We start from the raw sequence: 18,577 nt of genomic DNA, 5'->3' as shown, positions 1-18,577 counted from the left end.
ATAACAGCATATTAACATATAACACTGTACACATTATACCACTGCACAGTACAATAACACAACAGCATATTAAAGGGGTGATAGAATGATGATATAGGGTATTTTGTGCTGGTCCTTAAGGTCTCTGAATAGGGTGTGTAACATTGGTTGGGCTGAAAATGGCATATGTGCTGTTCTATGTGCCCTAATGCAAGCCTGGTTGAAAGCCCTAGAATGAAACGAGAGGTTTTCTTCCTTGTATGGTATGCTCATGAATATTTAGATGAACTGCGTGCTGATTGGTTGGTTTACAACGAGCGAAGCTCCCGAGCAAAGACGCAAACATGGCCGACAGCACTTTTACTGTCTATGACTGAAACATCCAAGGTAGAAATACTATGGAGACATAGGTGTTGAACAGCATATTTGACCCTGAATCAGAGGAAGAATCTGAAATAGAGGAGCAACCAGTCGCCCATAGATTGGAAATGACTACTTCAGAGTGGTAAGTTTTGTCATTTACTTTTTGCCACACGTAGCCCAGTTAGCTAGCTGTAATACTAGTGCACGTTAGTGTCGTAGACTAAGCTAAACATTAGGTTCATTTTTAGCATTGTAAGCAAAATAAGTTATTTATTTGCACACAAACAAATGTTTTACAACTTGTACCCTTGTGCAATTTTTGTCAAGATGTCCAGTTAGAAGCTAGCTGAAAAGTTCGTATATAGCCAGTCGTGGGCAGTTCAGGCTATGCTGTAGTGAAAGGAGTGCTGCTTGCAAGGAAAGTAGCTGCTACTCGTTTTAGTCAGTAAGTATATTCTCCTGCTGAATAGGTAATCTGATTAGGAGTTACATACATTATTGTAGTGGTAATATGCGATCTTACACAGGACGTCCAGTTAGCTGGGCAGGAGCTCTGTGCAGTTCGTAGGCTATATGGCTGAAGTGAAACGAGTAGCCTACTGCTCGTGTCAATGAAAATATTACGTTTGTGTCAGTAGGTCTAATGTACTCGTGTAACTATCCTGCTGATTAAGTCATCTGATTATCGAGATTTTTACCTTCTTTCCATGTAGTAATGTATGATCTTACAACGGGACGTCCAGTTAGCTGGGCAGGAGCTCTGTGCAGTTTGTAGCCTATGGCTGAAGTGAAACGAGGTCAACGAAAATATTACTAGGCCTACTCTCGTTTGTGTCAATGCAAAAACACTTTTATTTATCCCCATTTACATACCATGGAATAGAGTACAATAATCAAAAATCCTATAAATATCACTGTTTAAAATACAGTAGGTACAGTCAGTAGGTCTAATGTAATCTTGTAACTATCCTATTGACATCTGATTGAGATTATTACCTTCTTTCCATGTAGTAGCCTAATATGTGATCTTACAACTCTGGTAACTAAAACTGGAGACATTTACTTAAGCTACTTTGTGCTTCCTGCTCATTCAAAATTATGAAATAACAGCAGGGGAATTATGTTTGTTTTTACAGGTTATGAGAATGGCCCAGGTTCCTGAGGAGCTGACCTGAATGACCATCATGGCCTCGATCCGTTGTGCCTCTATATTTATTCTTTGCAAAATGCAATGAATATTTACAGAGCTGACCATGGCCGTTTGAGAATCAGAGGGATGGAAAGGTGAGGACAATTTGATACAAGTGTTAGCAGTTACAGTATATAAATAAAATATTTTTAACCAATACACATTCATTATTGGTTCAGCATATTGCAAAAACACAGTTTGATCAACACCACAAAATGACAAACTTTATTTATTTTTTCAACAATCGTCCAGTGATACTCTAATGTAAAAGATTTTTTATAGTAAAAAATTTGCTTTTCCACCCTGTTCTCGTTGCAGGCAATGAAGTGACTTGGCCTACAAGTCTTTTGTGAGCAGGTGCTGGGGTTTCCTTAGAAGAAGCGTCCGTGTCATGATCCCCTCGTGTGTGGTGCTACGTATATGGAGGGAGCGTCCGGATACTTCAGGACAGTATGTTGGATTCAGACCCCTTGTCGACTGAACCGTGACTCATGTTCAGCAACAGCATCCTCCATAGAAGGTCTGTCATGCTGAGCACACCAGTCTTGGGGCACAGGAATCCGCTGGACGGCATCCCAATCAGGAAGAGGGTCTTTGATGATCTCGAAGAGGACAAGAATGAGGACTTATATTGGATACTGTAATACAGTGCATTGTAGGCTGTATACTGTACAATAAACAAATTATAGGGCCCTGAACATTGTGCTTTGTTTACAGTACTGATGATGATTGACACCAGTAGCATCAGGTCTAAGACAGACTGTTGTGTGTGAATCGATAAGTTATTTTTAGTGCCTATACTGTTGCACATTTTGATTTGTTGTTTGTAATAAAAAAGTATATTTTATTAAACTTACAAATTGTTTGGCAAGTCTGTACATAGTTTCTCCTTGGCTGTCTTCTGTTGTGGGGACTCAGCATTCTCATTGAAGTGCATGGCTGCAAGATAAAAACCTAAACCAAACAACAGAAATGTTGTAACACAAGTGAAAGTCACTTTTGCATGCACACACCAAGCTGTTCTCACAGCAAAAGCATTTGCTAATATTCTAAGCCCCACAAGATGCCACACTTGGAGCATCTGTTTGGCATGCTGCGTTTGTCATGTTTTCATTCTTGTAATGTTCTAAAATAAGAACGTGCAAATAAATCCATTGTATTTAGACAACACAGTTTTCAACATATCGACTAGATATCATTTGAATTGATAACGTGAAGTTGTTTCCACTTCTGACGTCAAAAACGTATGTGGGTTATATTACAACTTAGCAACCAAACTATCGTGTTACTCAGCTTCAGTTAGCTATCTTGCTGAGAACATAACCTGTCAGAGATCTCGACAAACATGCATAGTAAAATGTAGGTTAACATGACAACACAGGTTTTATCCGAATGACACACAGGAAAATTAAATAGCCTTGCCAATGAACTAAATCACACATTCTACTTGCTAGATACACGTTAGCATAACTGCTTAGCGACAAAATAATACAGCATGCGGTTGTGATGATCTTACGGTGGGAACAGCCCCTCGTTTCAGTAACAGCAGCTTAGCAAATCCATCTTTAAACTGTCCAAGGTTTTGAAAACTGCCTTCGGTGAAATGTTTTGCAAATTAATAACGGAGTGTCGAACTTTGCAGGGATCTTCTGGTAGAAAAACATTATCCATGCCCCTCGAACTTAGAATCCTTGGGAAGACTATGGAGTCTCCGCTTTCTTTGTAGCCGTAGTTTCAGCCTGGCACACTGCATTTACGACCGTGGCTCATTTTCGATATCCTTGAAGAACTGTCTGCTTTATAATTCCTGTGGATGTAAACGAGCAGGCAGCTAAACTAGTGTTTGTCTCATCTTCGCTCTCCATTCACGTTCCTGGGCTCAGAGCACCAGTGGGCTGGTCTGTATGTAAATTTTGAGGCGTGACAAATGTACAGGCCACAGCCAAATAAGGTACCACCTGCGAGTTTGCGTAAACTCGCAGCTTCTTTTGGATTCGCCCGTTTTATGGCGGGAGTTTCGAATTGTGAGATTTGCATAGGAAGGAGGTGTCGATGGGGTTTTGAAGTTCTCTGTATCTCCATTTCACCCACTGAACTATCGCTATTCATCTATGACAAGGTAAACTCGGTTTTGCATTCTATGACCCCTTTAACGTATAACACTGTACATTATAACAACAGCATATTAACATTTATCACCCGGAGAGAAGAAATACTCTTTTCTGATTGGCTGGCGGGTGGCCTTTAATTCTGAATAACATGACACCGTTCCATATCAATGCTTATGAATGGTAACTATAACAACCATAGTAGGACGACGGTTGCAGCGCTCTAGAATCTTTTGGTTGCAGGCTTCCCAACAATGGAATCAACTGTAAACAAGCTAACTGTCCATGCTAAAGTTGTACAACAAGCTGAACTAGTGAGCTTTTTAAACAGAACCGCGTGTTTACAGTGTTTACAGTGGCAACCGGGTGATAAGCGGGATAACGGCCTTCGAGGTGTGTCCAGTTATACGGAATTAATGGACTTGGGCTTCCGCTGCGCGTTGGGGAGTTTTTGCCCCTCGCCCTCGTCCATTAATTCCGTATAACAGGACACCTCGGCGGCCGTTATCCCTTACATAACACTGTACACATTATACCACTGCACTGCACAATAACACAACAGCTTATTAACATATAACACTGCACTGCACAGTACAATAACACAACAGCATATTAACGTATAACACTGTACATTATAACAACAGCATATTAACATATAACACTGTACACATTATAACACTGCACAGTACAATAACACAACAGCATATTAACGTATAACACTGTACACATTATAACACTGCACTGTATAGTACAATAACACAACAGCATATTAAAGTATAACACTGTACACATTATAACACTGCACAGTACAATAACACAACAGCATATTAACGTATAACACTGTACTGTATACAATCACAGTACAATAACACAACAGCATATTAACGTATAACGCTGTACATCATAACACTGCACAGTACAATAACACAACAGCATATTAACGTTTAACACTGTACATTATAACACTGCACAGTACAATAACACAACAGCATATTAACGTATAACACTGTACATTATAACAACAGCATATTAACGTATAACACTGTACATTATAACACTGCATAGTACAACAACACAACAGCATATTAACGTATAACACAGTACAATAACACAACAGCATATTAACGTATAAAGCTGTAAGGGATAATAAATTGAACGCCGGTCATTATTGGGAAAATAAGGCCCAACAAGGCGAACCAGATCCACGACGCGCGATGCACTGCATAGTACAATAATGACGACACACCGAGAACATTGAAGAAAAACGGGAAAAAAGGAACGGATGAATACATAGGTCACTTAGACTGTACAGAGATACTGTACTGTACAGACTGTACAAAGACCCTCTATCCCTCTCTCTCCATATGCCTCTATCCCTCTCTTTATATCCCTCTCTATCTATATCCATATATCCCTCTCCCCTCTCTCTCTATACCTCTATCCCTCTCTCTATATATCTCTATCCCTCTCCCCTCTCTCTCTACCTCTCTATATATATACACCTCTATCCCTCTCCCCTCTATATCCCTCTCTCTATATATAATCCCTCTGTCACTCTATATATATGCCTCTCTTTCCTATTTATATCCCTCTATCCCTTTTACTTTCCTCTCTCTATATATCCCTCTATCACCCTCTCCTCTGTCTCTATATCCTTCTATCTTTCTACCCCTCAATCTTTCTCTCTCCTCTATCTTTTTCTATCCCTCTCTCTCTGTATTTACTTTTTCTGTTCCCTCACACATTCAGCCTCAAACAACATGAATGCCCTCGACAGCCCCAAAGTGCTTTGTGTGTGTGTGCGTGAGTCTGTCATTGTGTGTGTGTGCATGTACATGTGTGTTTGTGTGTGGGTGTGCGCACGTGCGTTGCCAGGACAGCTACCATATATGTGTGTGTGTGTGTGTTTGCTGCCCTGGGTGCAGAGACTCTAATACACCCCAAACATCTGACATTTACCCCCCCTCGTGTTGGCAGCGGAGGCCAGAGTATTGGCCCTTCGCCCTGGGACAGGCTCAGAGGTATCCAGACACAAGCCGACCTACACACACACACGCACATCCCAGATGTGAGGCCACCTACACACACACACATCCCAGAACAATGCGACCTACACACGCACACATCCTAGACTTAAGGCCAACTACACTCAACCACACACACACACAGACCCACACGTAAGGCGACCTACAAACACACACACATATCCCAGACGTAAGGTGACCTACACACACACACAACACACACATCCCAGACGTAAGGCGACCTACACACACACACATCCCAGACGTAAGGTGACCTACACACACACACACATCCCAGACATAAGGCGACCTACACACACATGTCCTGAACAGCAGCCTTTCCAGTCATCTTAGCATAATTCCATGTGGTAATTTATTACATTTTGCGTTGCGTTTGACGCAGTGTCTCATTGTGTAGTGTGCAGACTATGCGTCCTTATTGCTGTATTGCTTTTGCTGTTGTTGTTTTTGTCCCTCCGTCTCCCTCAGACCCTTAGGGCCTATCACATTTGTGTGTGTGTGTCTGGTTTTATCTCTGAGATGGACTCTTCCTCCTCACAGTGTGTGGCCTTAATCCTCCTCTTCCGTGTGTGTGTGTGTGTGTAGTCTTCCGTGTGTGTGTGTGTGTGTAGTCTTCCATGTGTGTGTATGTCCTCACTTCTTATTCTATCAGTTTATGTGTCAGTGCTCTTTGTCTTTCCTTGTGTGTGTGTGTGTAGTCTTCCTTGTGCGTGTGTGTGTGTGTGTGAGCACTGGACTGGGTGAAATGACAGGGTGCAGAGTCTAATAATCTCATCTGTCCATTTCTTCTTTTTCGCTCCCCCCCTTACTCTCTCTCCCTCCCCTCTCCTCCTCTCAGAGAATCAGTGCTGCATGATATCACCCCCCCACCTACCCCAGGATCATGATATACCCCCCCCACACACCATCTACCCCAGGATCATAATACCCCCCCCCCACACAATCTACCCCAGGATCATGATACCCCCCCCACACACAATCTACCCCAGGATCATGATACCCTCCCACACACACACCATCTACCCCAGGATCATGATCCCCCCCCCCCCCCCCCCGCCTACCCCAGGATCATGATAGCCCCACACACACACACCATCTACCCCAGGATCACGATAGCCCCACACACACCATCAGAAACCTGACAGAAGCAGCACAGCACATGGCACAGCACACAGTACAGCACACAGCACAGCACACAATACAATACAGCACAACACACAATACAGCACACAATACAGCACAACACACAATACAGCACACAATACAGCACAGCACAGCACAGCACAGCACAACACACAATACAGCACAACACACAATACAGCACACAGCACAGCACAGCACAGCACATGGCACAGCACACAGCACAGCACATCTTCAACTTTCCAAAAACACGACTGTACAGGAGCACAGCTGCATTGCCAACACAGTCAGTGAATCGCTGGGAGACCATCTAGAGAAACCTCCACTTCAGCAACCAGATCCCAGCAGGTCATCTAGAGAAACCTCTACTTCAGCAACCAGATCCCAGCAGGTCATCTAGAGAAACCTCTACTTCAGCAACCAGATCCCAGCAGGTCATCTAGAGAAACCTCTACTTCAGCAACAATGAAGACCAGGTCCCAGCAGGTCATCTAGAGAAACCTCCACTTCAGCAACAATGAAGACCAGATCCCAGCAGGTCATCTAGAGAAACCTCCACTTCAGCAACAATGAAGACCAGGTCCCAGCAGGTAGTGCTGGGCGGTATGACCAAAAATGTATATCACGGTATTTTTCAAAATTCTTACGGTTTCACGGTATATGACGGTATTTTTTTACCACGCATAATCAGATGTTCACAGCATTTTCTACAGGTTGAGAGAGGAATTGCTGCAGTACATTGACTAAGGATGGTCTATTTTTCTGTCATGATGTAGAATAACTCCACACTCAGAATGCAAAGACAATTGCAGTCAAAATACAGAACTTTTACTGTGCAAATTTCACAAACATCTTGTATAAAACCAATACAAAAAGTAGTGCAACTTGCAATAATTATACTTTTTGAAAATGATACCATTTAAAATAAAACCTCTCTGTTAATATGCTTACTCTGTCAAATAGGCCTATCAGAAATGTATTGTTATTGTGTACATGACGTTAGTGGTAGGCTAATGTTAACTTCATGTGGATGTGGATGTCTTGTTAGCCTAGCCTGGGTGTTCCCATGCTGCCTTGCACGCGATTTGATTCACGCTGCTAAGGCAGCCTGGAGACCATGGAGCAAATTTTCGCCTGAGATAGGGGACCAATCACAGAACAAGGGGGAAAGCAAGACGATGATGAGCTATGCACAGACGCATTTGATAGACATCCGTGGCACCCAATAAACGGATCTGGGCATTTTTTTCAAATACGAGAAAATTAACGTTTGGTTCCCAGACCACGTCTCATTGAGAAGTGGTGGCACTAGCCAGGCTATTGTTAGCCTGCCATGAGCTTCGGTTCGGTTCTCTAGGCAAAACATTAACAAAAAAGTTCGTTTTGGTGCACTGATGACAGTCAGGATCATTTCTAATTAGCCAGCTAGTATTGCTCAGTGCATGTCTATAACACGCTTTACTTGCTACCTGGATAATTTCAGCGAATATTCTTAAGGTGAGATGAATGATAAGATCATTAAACTTCACTGTGTTCGGTGGGTTGCTAACTAACGACATCACCTACTAGCCAGCTAGTTACAGCTGTTGAACAATCTCAATAGAATTTTGGTGACGGTAAATCCTTTTCAATGCAGTATCCCTTAACGTTTTTCCTTAACTAAACAAACAATTTAAGGTATTATTCTGTGCAACACCCTTAAATAAACCCCTTACCTAAGGAGAAATTAAGCCTTAAAGGAATTATCCGGAGTAAAATACACTTTAGATCGATTTCCGGATGATTGGGGGTACATACGTTGAGTTGACATCAAAATTATGTCATTCGGATGTGTTTTGAGAAAGTTTGATTGTACCGTTTTCAGTCACAACTCGTAGCCTGGAAGTGAGCGGGGCATTTCAATTGCGCCGCTACAAAACGATATTTCTATACCTCTTCTACAGTTCCAAACAACATAACACTTACGTGGTAGTGAGTAGAGGGTCCCTAAAGCCAAACCGAAGTATCCCGAGGTCTTTATGTGGTCGAATGTGAACCTGCTGTGTACATTTAGAAATTCATCAACTTAATGCAAGGAACTGCTCCTGACTGTTTTGAAAAGGTAAAGTGATTGATTAATCCTACTGGTGTAGCCTACTGCTGCACTGCAATTTGTGCATGATAGGTGTTTGTAAAATACATGAACTTACCTCATGTTCAGCCAATAGTAGGAGGATCCTGCGTTGGCATCGGAGGCGATGTAGTTTCCACATGCTGTGAACGATTGGTTAATGAACGTGTGTGTTTGTAAACAAACGCCGGCATATATTTTTGGCAGGCTGAAAATTCGCGTTCACGTGTGTTGCGTTCGTCACGTCATACCGTCTTAGGGACTTCTGGAGGCGCTAGAGGGAGATGGGCTTGTGAAGGACAGCTCCTCATAGTCGATGTGAGAATTATACCTCATTGAGACATTAACGTACTACTGAAATTGTTATAATTCAACGATAAGAGGAGGAAAGATGCAACCGAGTCAGAAAAACGGAAAAAAGTTGACCAAAACTAGACCAAAGACTATGGAGTCCAAAACTGGAAATGGGAAAGAAGGTGAGGAGGTGGTAACCACATGTAGAGAAAACGAAAGCAGCCACAATGCCATACTCGAACATCTTTTTAACAACAAAATGCCATACTCAAACATCTTTCACAACAAAATGCCATACTCGAACATCTTTCACAACTTTCCCACCAAAATGCAGTCCCCTCCAGGAATTAGCGATGTTGCGATCGCAACAATTAACGCAAATTCAGCAAATCCTCGTGAATTCTGGGCGACCTCGCAATTTTGTCCAAACACTGCAACTTTTTCGCAAATTTGACCAATCATCATGGTTTCCCCGTGAAATTTCACCTACCACAACAGCCCCTCGCGCAGAATATTGAGTCAGATGCCACACTCACTTCTGCAGACACCAGAGACTGCACTATAACTTCACTCCTCTGCAGTTTTGATGACAATAAATAGAAGGCTAACGTTAATGATCTGCTTTACTTGCATCTGTCATCTCAACCTAGTGTTGCTAACCTGCCTAGGCTATGAAAGTAAGTTAATTAAGGCCTACTCGGTTTACTGACATTTGAGTAGGCTACAATATGCAACCCATTGGCAAACGTTTACACCTGGAGATGTCCTTTTAGCTCGTGTCATGTTTGCTTGTGGGCTCAGTTTGCGTAGTGCTATCAAAATCATAGAACTTAACTAGAAAAGCATTTCCTGAAGGAAATACAGTGCATGAAAATGCAAAAATATCATACAGAGTAAAAACAAACTATATTGGTTGCTAAGTATATGATGTTTAATATAGTTGGAATGACTGAACAGTTAAATAGGTGGATAGTTTAAATGGTTAAATTATTTAGGTAGATAGTTGACGATAACTGACAGTTGAAATGGCTCTAATGTTTGCTAGCAGTTATGCTAACTATGTTAACAAAGATAATAATGTTAACCAAGTTACTATGCTAACTAGCATGCTAACAATGTTACTTAGCTAACTTAGCTAATCATTTTAGTAGTTTTGCTAAAAATGCTAACTAGCATGTTAGCATGCTAACTATATTAACCATGTTAACTATCATGCTAACTATGCTAACCATGTGACTTAGCTAATCATTTTTAGCAGTTATGCTAACTATGCTAACTAGCATGCTAACTATTCTAACTATGTGACTTAGCTAACTTCGCTAATCATTTTTAGCAGTTATGTTAACTATGCTAATTAACATGTTAACATACTAGCATGCTTACTATGCTAACCATGTTACTTAGCTAACTTAGCTAATCATTTTTAGGAGTTTTGCTAAAAATGCTAACTAACATGTTAGCATGCTAACTATGCTAACCATGTTACTTAGCTAATCATTTTTAGCAGTTTTGCTTAAAATGCTAACAATGTTAACCATGTTACTTAGCTAACTTAGCTAATCATTTTTAGCAGTTATGCTAACTAGCATGCTAACATGCTAACTATGGTAACCATGTTACTTAGCTAACCTAGCTAATAATTTTTAGCAGTTTTGCTAAAAAATGCTAACTAGCATGTTAACTATGTGACTTAGCTAACCTAGCTAATCATTTTTTAAAAATGTTAACATGCTAACCATGCTAACTAGCTACAGTGGGTAGGAGTCATAGTTGATGAAAAGTGTTGACATAGTTGATGACAAGTTAAAAGTTGTTGATAGACAGCTAGTGAATGTATAGTTTAAAAGTTGAATGTAGATAGTTTAAAAGTTGTTGATAGACAGCTAGTTTAATAGATAGATAGTTTAATGATAGTTTAAAAGTAGACCGTTTAAAAGTTGAATGTAAAAAGTTCAGTAGTTTAATGGGTTACATTGTTTAACAGTGGATTATTGTAGTGAGGACTTTTATTTTGAAACAGTTTTGGGCAGAGGAAACAGTTGAATAGGATGTGTAGTCTTAATAGCCTATATGCACAGTTCCTTCCTGGTTACGATAAGCCAGTTCATTCATTTCCGGTCGTCAGCTGTGCTTTCTGTCAGTCAGAGCCGTCAAATCAATGAGTTTCTACATTCGTTGCCTTCAAGACTTACCCCATGTCACCATCAACGATGTACACCGTCTTATTAAGGCCTACTCAACCACGACATTAAGCAAAAAGGAAAACGGATTTAAGCTGTACATAACCAGCTATATTCTTGACTATAAAGGTAAGTGTACAACGTTACCGTTAACCTAACGTTAACGTCAATGCTGATGTTCTGCGAGAGCTAGCGTTAGTCATAATGTTAACGTTTATAATATAACACCGAACAATATAATCATGTTGAATCACCTATTGGGACTGAAATGTATGTGAGCTTTGATATAAACAGGATGGCAGTCATAAAAATTATGTATTAAAGCTATGTCGTTATGCTCGTGTAAGCTAACGTAATGTCGCTAGCTGACTAAGCTCGCTGATAACGTTAATGTTTTTGTTTCTCAGTTTCTGACAAGAAAGTCAGGTGAGGTGTCTCTGAGGGCAAGCTGCTTCAGGTCAATGAGTAAAAGCGAGAGACCACACAAAAGTGTAGGGAAATGAGAGCAGGTTGTGTAAAAATGTTAAACATTTATTTTAGGAATTAATGGTTTGCAGTATCAACATATTACGTTAGATAGCCTAACGATGTAGCCTAGTTCCCCTGCTCACAGCCAGCAGGGTTAAACACAGTGACTAAAGTAGGTTAATACATGTATTTTAGTTATATAACATACACTGTACATACCTGAACATCAAAAACACATTGGTTATTTTACTAATGTGTAAACATTTATTTTACAGATTGTTCTCAAAGACTAAGCCTGTTGAATTGCTGGCATGTCAGTGCTCATGTGTGGCAGGGCTTACGCTGTGCAGTCACATTGCAGCATTGCTGTACCAGACTTCACATTACCTCCTACTCACAGCTGCACGGGGTTTGAGCAGCAATGGCAAAAACCCAGGACCTAGGTAATGTTTGTTTCCTACACTTCCACAATTAAAATATTTCTATCAACTCTTAACAGGTTTGCACATAGGCTACAGCATCCTTAATAAATTAGTTCTTGTACATTTGCTCACAGGGTTTCAAGCCTGGTCCAACAAATGGGATGGTAGTGTTGTCAGCTCGGCCCAAGGAGAGAAGAGTGGCTGAAGGAATCAGGTAACATGAGTTAAACTGAATATTTCTGCTACATTCTGTCTGCTGTTTCTGTCCACACACACACAGGTGTAGAATTTAACCTGACAAGCATTTATTCATTTCTGATAATAAAAACATTACTACCTGTTTAACTGATCAGTTATGTTGTATGTTTTCAGGAGTAACTTATGCAAAGCAGCCTATAACCTGACCTGTGACCTTCCAGACATGTCCATGCCAAGGGAAACTGCTCCACTAATAACCACCATGGGAATTGCAGGGGGTGTACCATTAGTAGACAGTGCCTTTGGAAAAGTCTAAGAAGGTAGTGTTCTCTCCTGCCATCTTCCAGCATGGACTCCACCGAAGACACATCCACATGCATTGATTTTAGGTTTTAGTGTCTATTTTTACAAATCTATACAAAATGTACCTCCCATGTATTCTTCGCACTTTGTCTTAAATGACGGACATATTTTTTTCCAGACTGGAATGTATTTAAATTGTTGACCATAGAACATGTCACCTTCAATTTATTAAATTCTATATTTTCCTATGTTCATGTGTTCTGAGATTATTCATTAGTATCTAAACATAGTGTTGTGTAAGTGCTGCTTGTAATGACCACAGTGAAGTACACGTGTTGTGAGAGCCTTAAAGAAAGGCTGTGGTATCATTTTATTTTAATTTCACTGTAGCAAAATTATGTATGAAACGGCCACTGACTGTTCTATACACAGTAGTCAATGGGAACGATTATAACAAACAGTAACAACATTAACAACAATAATAACAACAATATTCTTTGAATGCTCTGCCCTCCACAGTACCACTCCTCTACTTAGACCAGGCTTTTCCAAGTGGACCATTCTGGTAATTTAACAGGAGGCATGCAACTATACAGATGGTTAATATTTCCAAACATGTTTAGGGGGATAACTGTGTCAAAGAATTTGTGCTCCTTAAACCGACGAATTCAGTCCAAGGGCAAGGTAGTTCAGGAAGAGGAACAGTTAATCTACTGGCTGTAAAGACTGTGTCTGTACCATGGTTGTACTTTGCCTTGCTGAGTCACCATCTGCAGCTCTTGTTCTGGTCACTCAAACCATGTACTGCAGCGATGGTTCGATGGCCTACCAAAACCGCATCAGGTGGTCATAAGATGAAAATCTGTAAATAACATAAGTGGGACTAGTGAAAATAGGAAGCTTTTATTAAATCTACTATTGTACCATGCTCACAAGCTTATGGTTAGAGGTGAACCAGAGGTAGGATATAACCTGCAATTGTCTGCATTAGGCCTTATTTGTTCACATAGTATACAACAGTAGTCTTATAAATGACGTGAGAACAGCTTTTTCCATTCAGTTAGATAAGTTGTATGCTTCTGCTTGTTAGCTGTAGGTCTAACTAACTGTTGCATATTGAGCTGTCATGCAGCGTTGTGAATGATCATACAATTTATAGACTAGCATAGGCCTAGCCTACTCCTGTGTAAATGCTGTCGTGACTCATCAACAATAGCCATTCTGTTATTTCAGTTTTACATAGCCTAATGTGGGCTAGGCCTAGGCCAACTTGTCAAATTAAGCGCTTTGTCTGAACTTTAATTTTGTGTCTAATGTTCATTAAAGCTGTAGCCTAACTTAGACAAATGGACGTGCATACAGGAAAACAAATGCTACGTTATGCATTTTTGAATTAGACGTAACACTGTAGTTTAGCATGTATTATAATAGGCCTAGTAGCCTATAGCCTACATTACGAAAAAAGCTAGGTTTACATACCTTGTGTAAAAACGAATGTCTGTGTCCGAAACGTTGCGTGAGTAACATCTGCTCCAGCTGCTGCTTCAGCTGGGCAACTTCATCCCGAAGACGCGTTCTCATGACCAACAAGTCCACAAACGCAGGGTCCGGGGCCTCGAACAATAATCATGATCGCTGGCACAAAGAGGGCCAGCAACTTTGTCGGTCTCCATCCTCTCCTGTCTGTTTCGGATCCGCTCCTGTAGCCTACACCTAGTCTCACTTTTCCGAGAGAAAAGTTATTCCAGGGAAACAAGACAGGAACAGCCCTTGGGTTTAGCCTCTTCTGCCCCCTTCAGCAGTCGGCTGACAAAGTGTCGACTGCACACGAGTGTGGTGAGATAATTTTTCTCTTCTGATCTTCACAATCCATGTTTGACGTTGTTGATGGTCGAAGGGGAAAGTATGGAAGCTAACGACGAATTAAATTTCGCTGATGACGGACACAGAGGGACACAGCTGTGCTCAGCTGTCGTTCTCCCCTCACGACGCTGAAATTTATATGACTCATCTTCACTTTATTAGGCCTACTGCTATGAAAAAACTATAACTATACTAAACTACTATACTTCACTACTATAAAATATAATTACTGTCCTGTCCTGATCGTTTTCTACTTTACAAATGTACTATCCTGACAAACAAACAAATTCAAAGATGCCGCCACGGCTGCTGCTAACATTCCACCGGAAATCAATGAACTGGCCTACATTGTTGCGGAAGTTCTAAAGAGCCTACCGTGCATAAAGCCAATTGACCCAGATTGTATGCTTAAAGCCTGAGGCTGCAGGTGGCCTGAACACCTGCCATAGGATTCTAATTGCTTAACGGCCGTATTATGATGTCACAATCGGCCGGCAATGTTAAGTCTATGGGGATTTTTAAAACGTTTTTCTTTAATAGTTTAAAAAGTATAAAAGTTTCAAAGTTGAAAAGACATAGCAGCTTCGTCCGTTTGAATACCTACGTTACAAAGTGTGAATGAAGTTTCTAAGTTAAACTGTTCAAGAGAAATAGCGTACGGAAAAAGTGGTAAGCGGAATAATAATAAGAAGTTGTTGCCTAGGAAGAACAGTACAGTGCATTTTCATGCACTGTAATAAGAAGTTGCCTAGGAAGAACAGTACAGTGCATTTTCATAACATTGTAAGACATTTACCTCTTCTATGATCCAAGAATGATTTAATACGAGTTATTTTTTAACATTTATTTTAACTAATGACATAGAAAACACCCCGAATTCCATCCACATATCGTAATGCACTATGCAAAAAGTTATTTCCAGTCATAGCCGAACACAGTGAGATGCAAGCGTTCCAATCCACTTAGAAATGTTATTACGCAAGTCTCACGTCCTTAAAGTGGCAGGCAGTAAATTAGACTTACACACCACCAATGTAATAACATTAAAGAAAAATGTAGTCTAATAGTTTAAAATCTACATGAAATTACTAGATACTTAGTTGGCTATTAGTAATTATGCAAGTCACAGAATATGAATTATTAAAAAGATATGAACTTAATGTGAATTACAACATTGAAACATATGACATGATGCCATCTCTTTAGGGGTCTTTTTTGGACAGTTCTACGAAAGGATTTTCTTTAACCCTTACTATTTACCTTTACTTATACTTTTCAATAAGCATCAAGATGATCAGTGTAATTTTGGTCTTACTACCCTCAATTAAAAAATAATAGGGAGTTCCGGTTGGCGAGGAATGGAGTAGTGGTGTTTTTTGGGGCTCCTGCCACACAACTTGTATTTGACCATCTATTCGCCCAAATTTACTGAAATTAGTGACTACGACTTGTTTTAATGTGTTTTACGCACACTGCCAGCCAATATGTCTTCTAAACCAAGCAAACAAGACAAGAAAAAAGAACATGTTTCTGCCGCTGGTCCCGCTGTCGACAACGCTACGTTGGCTAGCATGCTACACAACCTCAAAGCGGACCTGCTAACTAATCCTGACTCGCTTTCTGCAAGATTTGAAAACAAGCTTGGTGCCATTGAAACGAAGTTAGACGGGATCCAGTCTACAGTGAACAATCATGAACAGCGAATTTCCGATGTGGAATCTGGGCTGAACGATTTACAGCGCCTAGAAGCACAGGTGACTGCTCTGGCTGAAGACCATGCAAAGCTGAAAGCTAAAGTTCTAGACCTGGAGGGGAGAAGCAGGTGGTGCAATCTTCGCCTCATAGGACTGCCTGAATCGATCGAAGGTACGAGACCAACGATGTTTTTTTCTAATCTTTTGGTTGAGGTACTGGGGAAAGATGTGCTGCCTTCCCCCCCAGAACTTGAGAGAGCCCACCGTGCGCTTAGAGTCAAACCAGCCGAAGGAGAAAAGCCCAGAGCGGTAATCATTTGTTTTCACAAGTTTCAAACGAAGGAAGCGGTGATTCGTGCAGCCCGGCGAAAACGAGGCGAGCTGAAGTACAATGATACGCCGATATACATTTACGAAGACTACAGCCCCGAAGTCCTAGAACAACGCGCAGAATACAAAGAAGTGATGCAACAACTCTACGCTCTCCACCTCAAGCCCTCACTGCAGTATCCTGCGCGACTGTTTATCAGGTCGGAAAATGGCAAAAGACGGCACCTGAAATCGGTGAGAGCAGCTGAGCAGTTTCTGGCCACGTACGAGCCTGCTTCGAGGATGGAGGAGGACTGATTTGTTTTTCGTGTACAGAGAGACTGCGACCACTTCTATGGGCTATGCGTTGCTTCACTTTCACTATGTCACCGAGTGGTGCTGGACATAAGCTTGGACTGCCTGCTCACTGCCCATGGGCAAGATTATGAACCGTAGTCATCTCTGTATCGTTACAGTTATTGTTAGCTTTGTTTAATTGCTTATTGAAGCCTTATAATGTGTAGGCTAAATGTGCATGAAACGGCGTGAAGTTTAACTCATTCTGTTCTGTTTTTTTGGAGTTAGGGTACTGTTACTGTCTAGTCTATGTTCACTCCTTTTAGTGTCATGCCGTGTAGAATGGTTCAATTTACTTTTCTATAATAACACTTTTTAATTATTGTGTGGTGGGGGTAGAGAGAGTGGAGTAGAGCCCCCGGGAGATTTTTGCTAAGTGAAGATGGCACATTTGTGCAGGGATTGTGGGTATAAGGGGTTACTGGGAGTGGGTTGTACTGGGGAGGGGTGTCCACAGGGCTTTTATTTTTATTTTTTAATTTTTCTTTAACTTTTCTTTTTCCTCTCCTTTTCTATCTCTCAGATATTGTGCTCACTTTCCATGCACATTAATATCATGGTGTATTATGCATACTTCACACAGAACTTACTGCTTACATGGATAATAAAAAGTCAATGAATAATATCCGTTTCGTATCATGGAACGTCAAAGGGGCAAACCAAGCGACGAAAATAAATAAGATCATGTCTCATATTCAGGGGTTGAGAGGCGAGGTGGTGTTTTTGCAGGAGACACACCTGCGTACAGAGGAAATTCTGCGTATTAAAAGGGGCCAGTTTGACCAACTGTATCATTCCAAGTTCAGTGACAGGGCTAGGGGGGCTGCAATTTTGATTCAACGTCACATTCCCTTTAAGTTAGAAAAACTTGTAGCTGACTCATCTGGTAGGTTTGTTATAGTTTCAGGACAGCTGTGCGACACCCCTGTCATCTTAGCCAGTGTTTATGCACCAAATTGGGATGATGATAAGTTCATATCCAAGTTTTTCACATCCATGCCCAATATTGACACTTACCATGTAATCATAGGGGGGGATTTCAATTTTGTTCAGCATCCTAACTTAGACAGATCTTCAGCCAGACCACACTCCCTTACAAAGTCAGCCAAACTACTTTCATTCACTGCATCACAGCTGGGTTTTTCAGATCCATGGAGGTTTAAATTTCCAGACAAAAAATCATTTTCTTTTTTTTCGCCTGTCCATCATTCTTATTCTAGAATAGACTTTTTTCTTTTAGACAACAGATTACTTTCTAATATATGCTCATGTGATTACCATAGTATTATAATTTCAGATCATGCTCCCACTTCTCTAGACATTCATTTTCCAACTTACAGACGTCCTCTGAGGCGATGGAGATTCAGCTCAAGTTTACTAGCTAATGACCTCTTTGTTGAGCATGCCACAACTAACTCCCAAGTATTTTTTACAATAAATGACACTCCAGATGTATCAAGGGGCACTTTATGGGAAACCTACAAGGCATATCTGAGAGGCTGTGTAATTTCTTATACAGCTTACCTTAAGAAAACAAATGCGAAAAGACAGACAG

At 40.9% G+C, this 18,577-nt stretch overlaps 2 long non-coding RNA genes across 2 annotated transcripts; one reads left to right on the top strand and one right to left on the bottom strand.

The window, feature by feature from the left end:
• Positions 1-1,879: 1,879 nt before the first annotated feature.
• On the bottom strand, positions 1,880-3,040 carry LOC143104190 (uncharacterized). The gene is made up of 3 exons (XR_012983021.1): positions 3,024-3,040; positions 2,389-2,485; positions 1,880-2,133 (listed from the first exon to the last, which is right to left on the bottom strand). It is a non-coding gene; the product is annotated as an uncharacterized LOC143104190 (long non-coding RNA).
• An 8,323-nt stretch (positions 3,041-11,363) lies between these two features.
• LOC143104954 (uncharacterized) lies at positions 11,364-12,871 on the top strand. The gene is made up of 4 exons (XR_012983137.1): positions 11,364-11,537; positions 12,152-12,319; positions 12,433-12,512; positions 12,671-12,871. It is a non-coding gene; the product is annotated as an uncharacterized LOC143104954 (long non-coding RNA).
• The last annotated feature ends 5,706 nt before the right edge of the window (positions 12,872-18,577 follow it).

Source organism: Alosa pseudoharengus, unplaced genomic scaffold, assembly GCF_046254945.1.
Source record: "Alosa pseudoharengus isolate Yale_2024_CS ecotype anadromous, Long Island Sound unplaced genomic scaffold, YU_APseudo_1.1 YU_APseudo_1.1_scf_5, whole genome shotgun sequence".
Classification (NCBI taxonomy): Eukaryota; Metazoa; Chordata; class Actinopteri; order Clupeiformes; family Clupeidae; genus Alosa; species Alosa pseudoharengus.
The sequence above is the reverse complement of the archived record's forward strand: the minus strand, read 5'-3'. Positions and strand labels throughout refer to the sequence as shown.